Genomic DNA, 6,759 nt, shown 5'->3' with positions numbered 1-6,759 from the left:
TGACTTTTCATACATTTAAAAAGATTGTAATGATACACTAATTTTCCATTTTGATGTAGGACTGAGTGGGAAGATAGAATAAGTACAAATGAGAAACTGGAAGCAATCTAAAGTTCAGAAGAATCTAAAGTTGAAAAAAGCCCCAGTAATTGTCATAATTCCTTATGTAATAGTACATATTTCACAGTGTGGATATAGTTTCAATTTTATTTTGTTCAGGAAACATCCATTGAGTAAGAACTATGTAAAACCCTGAGCTGGGAAATCCATAGAGAGCAAATACTTCTTGAGAACTTACCATGAATCAGATGCTTAGATTTTCAATTCACACCACAACCCTTATCAGATAGATAGTATTATCCTTATCTTACAGATGGGAACTTCACGCCCAGAAAGAATAAGTTACCTAACAGAGCTAACAAGGTGGTTTAAAACCTGGGCTACTATTCTTATCTATTTTCAAATCTGTTCTATCCACTGGTCTAAGCTGCTTCCTGTCCACAAAGAATTTTTAATTCAATGGATTTGGAAAAGAAAACATATCCCCTACCCTCTTTGATGAATTCAAATGGATTATTTTAAAAACGACTTAGGGTCAGATTCACTTTTTTCTTTATTTATAGCAAATTTTTATTCATTTAGGCACTATCATGCTTCCAAGCAATTGCATCTAGCCAAATAGTTTTTATTCATTCATTTTCCTCCCTGTGTTGGTTTGTCAAAAACAAATTTCAAGTGAAGAACTTTTGTACTCACTGAAATTGGTGAAAAATAGAGGAGACAAGTACAGGAAGGAAAAGAACCTGTGTATTTCCCAACATAGAACATTTTGACTCAATATTTCAAAAGAGAAAAAAAGATATTTCTAAGGCATATTAGGTCCAAAATGTGCTTTAGGAACACCTGTAATTTTTCTGTAGTATCTGTCTACTGATTGAAGTTCTTTGGCAAATGTTTGAATTCAAAATGAATTAGCTTCCAGGTGAGTTCAGTAAACTCTAAAGATGGATATTTATATAGCATGAGGTGAGTGATGAGAGTAAAAGACAATGTTTTCATCAAGTACATATCTTTTACATATGGGCCAAGTAGATAATGAAGTAAGCAGTTGGAAATTGGCTTATATATATTAAGCATTTCATATCCTTGGTATAAGGAATTTTAGGCTGCCAAACTTGTGCTCTCAGAAACCTACAGTAATTCTGTTGCAAAGAACATATAACCTAGAATGTCAACCTAACATGCAGAAACACTTTTCTAAAATTGGGCACTTTATACTAAAACTATGAATTGCAAGCAGATTTTATTTACTTGTTCTAATATGTCTGAACCTGTGGTAAGGTTTTGGTTTGGGCAAACCTGGGTTTCTAGAAAAATGGAAGGTTAAGAGGAGTAGGTTAAAAAGTGTATATTATATTTTTCCTTTTTTTAAAAAAATCTTTATTGGAGTATAATTGATTTACATTGTTGTGTTTGTTAGTTGCTGTTGTATAAAAAAGTGAATCAGCTATTTCTTCTAAATGGATGGAAGGTGGTCCTGACAAGTTCTACTTGAGAGAACATCTGTTCAGGAAAAAATCTTCAGGATTTCCTTGATGTGAGGGTGAAAAAAGTAGTTTCAGGGATCTCTATTTTTGTGCATATTCCATTATTAAAAAGATCCTCATTTGTCTGAGGCTAACATTCAGTCTCCTTCCCTTCCAAAGTGAGTAGTGAAGCAGAGAAAGAAATTGCTGCAGATAACCATGGAAACAGTTACTGGACATATCTGCTTTTCAGAGTGTATACAGGCAGAGATGATTCCTACTTGCACAAAATGTCTGGCTCTTTTTAAAATTACTAAATTGATGGCTTATAAAGATAATGATCATGATAGATAGCTAATTTGATCCTCTTTCACTATGAGGACCTGTTTTGATAGCCTTAGAGTAAGACAGTGAGATCACTGCAATCTTCTATGAAGTAAACCCACATATTTTCACAGAGTTTCATCTGATCTTCCTCTTCATGGTTGCTCTACGTTCTGCTCACTCCATAATTATGACATGATTTTTGTTAATGGCTTTTAAATACCATTCATTGGTCAACAACTCCAACTGGTGAACACAGTTCCAATGCAAGTCAATGTCTGGGGATGTCCTATCTCATTGGTCTTTCTGACTTAAAGCTAATGACTCCAAAGGATAAGCTAGTTTGGACATTTTTTTTTCTTTTAATTTTTCTTTTTTTGTTAATCATGGTACCATATTTTCTAATGATCATTTGGGCTTAGGCATTTTTTTCCATGATATCTGATTCTATTGCTGGTACATACATTAGACTGAGTCCAGTGACATTTGGGATTTCCAAACTCATTATCATATGCCTGATCTAAGCACAAAAGAGTACATCTACCTGGGCCTAAGATATCTACTGAAGCAGGGATGCTTTCATTTATTTATTCATTTAGTCAAATAAAATACTAAACAAACAAGAAAATTGTCAAGTGGTATGAAGGTTTATGCAAAAGTGATAAAGAGTTGGCTGAGAAATTATTTTGGCTTGGGTGATTGATGGAGGCCCCAATGAGGATGTTTTATTTAAAAAAAATGATTGGGACCACCAGTCCCTCCCAATAGGAAACTTGCATAAGCATTTTAGATAGCCTTCCTCCACCAGAGGGAAGACAGCAGAAGCAAGAAGAACATAAGCAAGAAGAACTACAGAAGCAAGAAGAACTACAATTCTGCAGCCTGTGGAACAAACACCACATTCACAGAAAGATAGACAAGGTGAAAAGGGAGAGGGCTATGTACCAGACGAAGGAACAAGATAAAACCCCAGAAAAACAACTAAATGAAGTGGAGATAGGCAACTGTCCAGAAAAAGAATTCAGAATAATGATAGTGAAGACGATCCAAGACCTCGGAAAAAGAATGGAGGTAAAGATCGAGAATATGCAAGAAATGTTTAACAAAGACCTAGAAGAATTAAAGAACAAGCAAACAGAGACGAACAACACAATAACTGAAATGAAAAATACACTAGAAGGAATGAATAGCAGAATAACTGAGGCAGAAGAACGGATAAGTGACCTGGAAGGCAGAATGGTGGAATTCACTGCTGTGGAACATAATAAAGAAAAAGGAATGAAAAGAAATGAAGAGAGCCTAAGAGACCTCTGGGACAACATTACACACAACAACATTTGCATTATAGGGATCCCAGAAGGAGAAGAGAGAGAGAAAGGACCTGAGAAAATATTTGAGAGATTATAGTTGAAAACTTCCCTAACATGGGAAAGGAAATAGCCACACAAGTTCAAGAAGCACAGAGAGTCCCATCCAGGATAAATACAAGGAGAAACATGCCAAGACACATAGTAATCAAATTGGCAAAAATTAAAGACAAAGAAAAATTATTGAAAGTAGCAAGGGAAAAATGACAAATAACATACAAGGGAACTCCCATAAAGTTAACAGCTGATTTCTCAGCAGAAACTCTACAAGCCAGAAAGCAGTGGCATGATATACTTAAAGCGATGAAAGGGAAGGAACTACAATCAAGATTACTCTACCTGGCAAGGACCTAATTCAGATTTGATGGAGAAATCAAAAACTTTACAGACAAGCAAATGCTAAGAGAATTCAGCACCACCAAACCAGCTCTACAACAAATGCTAAAGGAACTTCTCTAAGTGGGAAACACAAGAGAAGAAAAAGACCTACAAAAACAAACCCAAAACAATTAAGAAAATGGTAATATGTACATACATATAGATAGTTTCCTTAAACGTGAATGGGTTAATGCTCCAACCAAAAGACACAGGCTTGTTAAATGGATACAAAAACAAGACCCATATATATGCTGTCTACAAGAGACCCACTTCAGACCTAGGGACACATACAGACTGAAAGTGAGTGGATGGCAAAAGACATTCCATGCAAATGGAAATAAAAAGAAAGCTGGAGTAGCTATACTCATATCAGATAAAATAGACTTTAAAATAAAGAATGTTACAAGAGACAAGGATGGACACTACATAATTATCAAGAGATCAATCCAAGAAGAAGATATAACAATTATAAATATATATGCACCCAACATAGGAGCACCTCAATACATAAGGCAACTGCTAACAGCTGTAAAAGAGGAAATTGACAGCAATACAGTAATAGTGGGACACCTCACTTACAAGAATGGACAGATCAGCCAAAGAGAAAATTAATAAGGGAACACAAGCTTTAAATGACACAATAGACCAGCTAGATTTAATTGATATTTATAGGACATTCCATCCCAAATCAGCAGATTACACTTTCTTCTCATGTGCACACAGAACATTCTTCAGGATAGATCACAGCTTGGGACACAAAGCAAGCCTCAGTAAATTTAAGAAAACTGAAATCATATCAAGCATTTTTTTGACCACAAGGCAATGAGATTAGAAATCAATTAGAGGGAAAAAAAACGTAAAAATCAAAAACATATGGCGGCTAAACAATACGTTACTAAATAACCAAGAGATCACTGAAGAAATCAAAGAGGAACTCAAAAAATACCTAAAGACAAATGACAATGAAAACACGATGATCCAAAACCTATAGGATACAGCAAAAACAGTTCTAAGGGGGAAGTTTATAGCTATACAAGCCTACCTCAAGAAACAAGAAACATCTCAAATAAACAATCTAACCTTACATCTAAAGGAACTAGAGAAAGAAGAAGAAACAAAACCAAAAGTTAGCAGAAGGAAAGAAATCATAAAGACCAGAGCAGAAATAATGAAATAGAAGCAAAGAAAACAATAGCAAAGATCAATAAAACTAAAAGCTGGTTCTTTGAGAAGATAAACAAAGTTGATAAACCATTAGCCAGACCCATCAAGAAAACGAGGGACAGGACTCAGATCAATAAAATTAGAAATGAAAAAGGAGAAGTTACAACAGACACTGCAGAAATACAAAGCATCCTGAGTCTACTACAAGCAACTCTATGCCAATAAAATGGAAAACCTGGAAGAAATGGACAAATTCTGAGAAAGGTATAACCTTCCAAGACTGAACCAGGAAGAAATAGAAAATACGAACAGACCAATCACAAGTAATGAAATTGAAATTGTGATTTAAAATCTTCCAACAAACAAAAGCCCAGGATGAGATGGCTTCACAGGCGAATTCTATTAAACATTTAGAGAAGAGCTAACACCCATCCTTCTCAAACTCTTCCAAAAAATTGCAGAGGAATGAACACTTCCAAACTCAATCTATGAGGCCACCATCACCCAGACACCGAAAGCAGACAAAGACACTACAAAAAAAGAAAATTGCAGACCAATATCACTGTAATTTTAGGCTGCCAAACTTGTGCTCTCAGAAACCTACAGTAATTCTGTTGCAAAGAACATATAACCTAGAATGTCAACCTAACATGCAGAAACACTTTTCTAAAATTGGGCACTTTATACTAAAACTATGAATTGCAAGCAGATTTTATTTACTTGTTCTAATATGTCTGAACCTGTGGTAAGGTTTTGGTTTGGGCAAACCTGGGTTTCTAGAAAAATGGAAGGTTAAGAGGAGTAGGTTAAAAAGTGTATATTATATTTTTCCTTTTTTTAAAAAAATCTTTATTGGAGTATAATTGATTTACATTGTTGTGTTTGTTAGTTGCTGTTGTATAAAAAAGTGAATCAGCTATTTCTTCTAAATGGATGGAAGGTGGTCCTGACAAGTTCTACTTGAGAGAACATCTGTTCAGGAAAAAATCTTCAGGATTTCCTTGATGTGAGGGTGAAAAAAGTAGTTTCAGGGATCTCTATTTTTGTGCATATTCCATTATTAAAAAGATCCTCATTTGTCTGAGGCTAACATTCAGTCTCCTTCCCTTCCAAAGTGAGTAGTGAAGCAGAGAAAGAAATTGCTGCAGATAACCATGGAAACAGTTACTGGACATATCTGCTTTTCAGAGTGTATACAGGCAGAGATGATTCCTACTTGCACAAAATGTCTGGCTCTTTTTAAAATTACTAAATTGATGGCTTATAAAGATAATGATCATGATAGATAGCTAATTTGATCCTCTTTCACTATGAGGACCTGTTTTGATAGCCTTAGAGTAAGACAGTGAGATCACTGCAATCTTCTATGAAGTAAACCCACATATTTTCACAGAGTTTCATCTGATCTTCCTCTTCATGGTTGCTCTACGTTCTGCTCACTCCATAATTATGACATGATTTTTGTTAATGGCTTTTAAATACCATTCATTGGTCAACAACTCCAACTGGTGAACACAGTTCCAATGCAAGTCAATGTCTGGGGATGTCCTATCTCATTGGTCTTTCTGACTTAAAGCTAATGACTCCAAAGGATAAGCTAGTTTGGACATTTTTTTTTCTTTTAATTTTTCTTTTTTTGTTAATCATGGTACCATATTTTCTAATGATCATTTGGGCTTAGGCATTTTTTTCCATGATATCTGATTCTATTGCTGGTACATACATTAGACTGAGTCCAGTGACATTTGGGATTTCCAAACTCATTATCATATGCCTGATCTAAGCACAAAAGAGTACATCTACCTGGGCCTAAGATATCTACTGAAGCAGGGATGCTTTCATTTATTTATTCATTTAGTCAAATAAAATACTAAACAAACAAGAAAATTGTCAAGTGGTATGAAGGTTTATGCAAAAGTGATAAAGAGTTGGCTGAGAAATTATTTTGGCTTGGGTGATTGATGGAGGCCCCAATGAGGATGTTTTATTTAAAAAAAATG

Source organism: Neophocaena asiaeorientalis, unplaced genomic scaffold (genome assembly GCF_003031525.2).
Source record: "Neophocaena asiaeorientalis asiaeorientalis breed wild unplaced genomic scaffold, Neophocaena_asiaeorientalis_V1.1 scaffold245, whole genome shotgun sequence".
In the NCBI taxonomy this organism is placed as follows: Eukaryota; Metazoa; Chordata; class Mammalia; order Artiodactyla; family Phocoenidae; genus Neophocaena; species Neophocaena asiaeorientalis.
The sequence above is the reverse complement of the archived record's forward strand: the minus strand, read 5'-3'. Positions refer to the sequence as shown.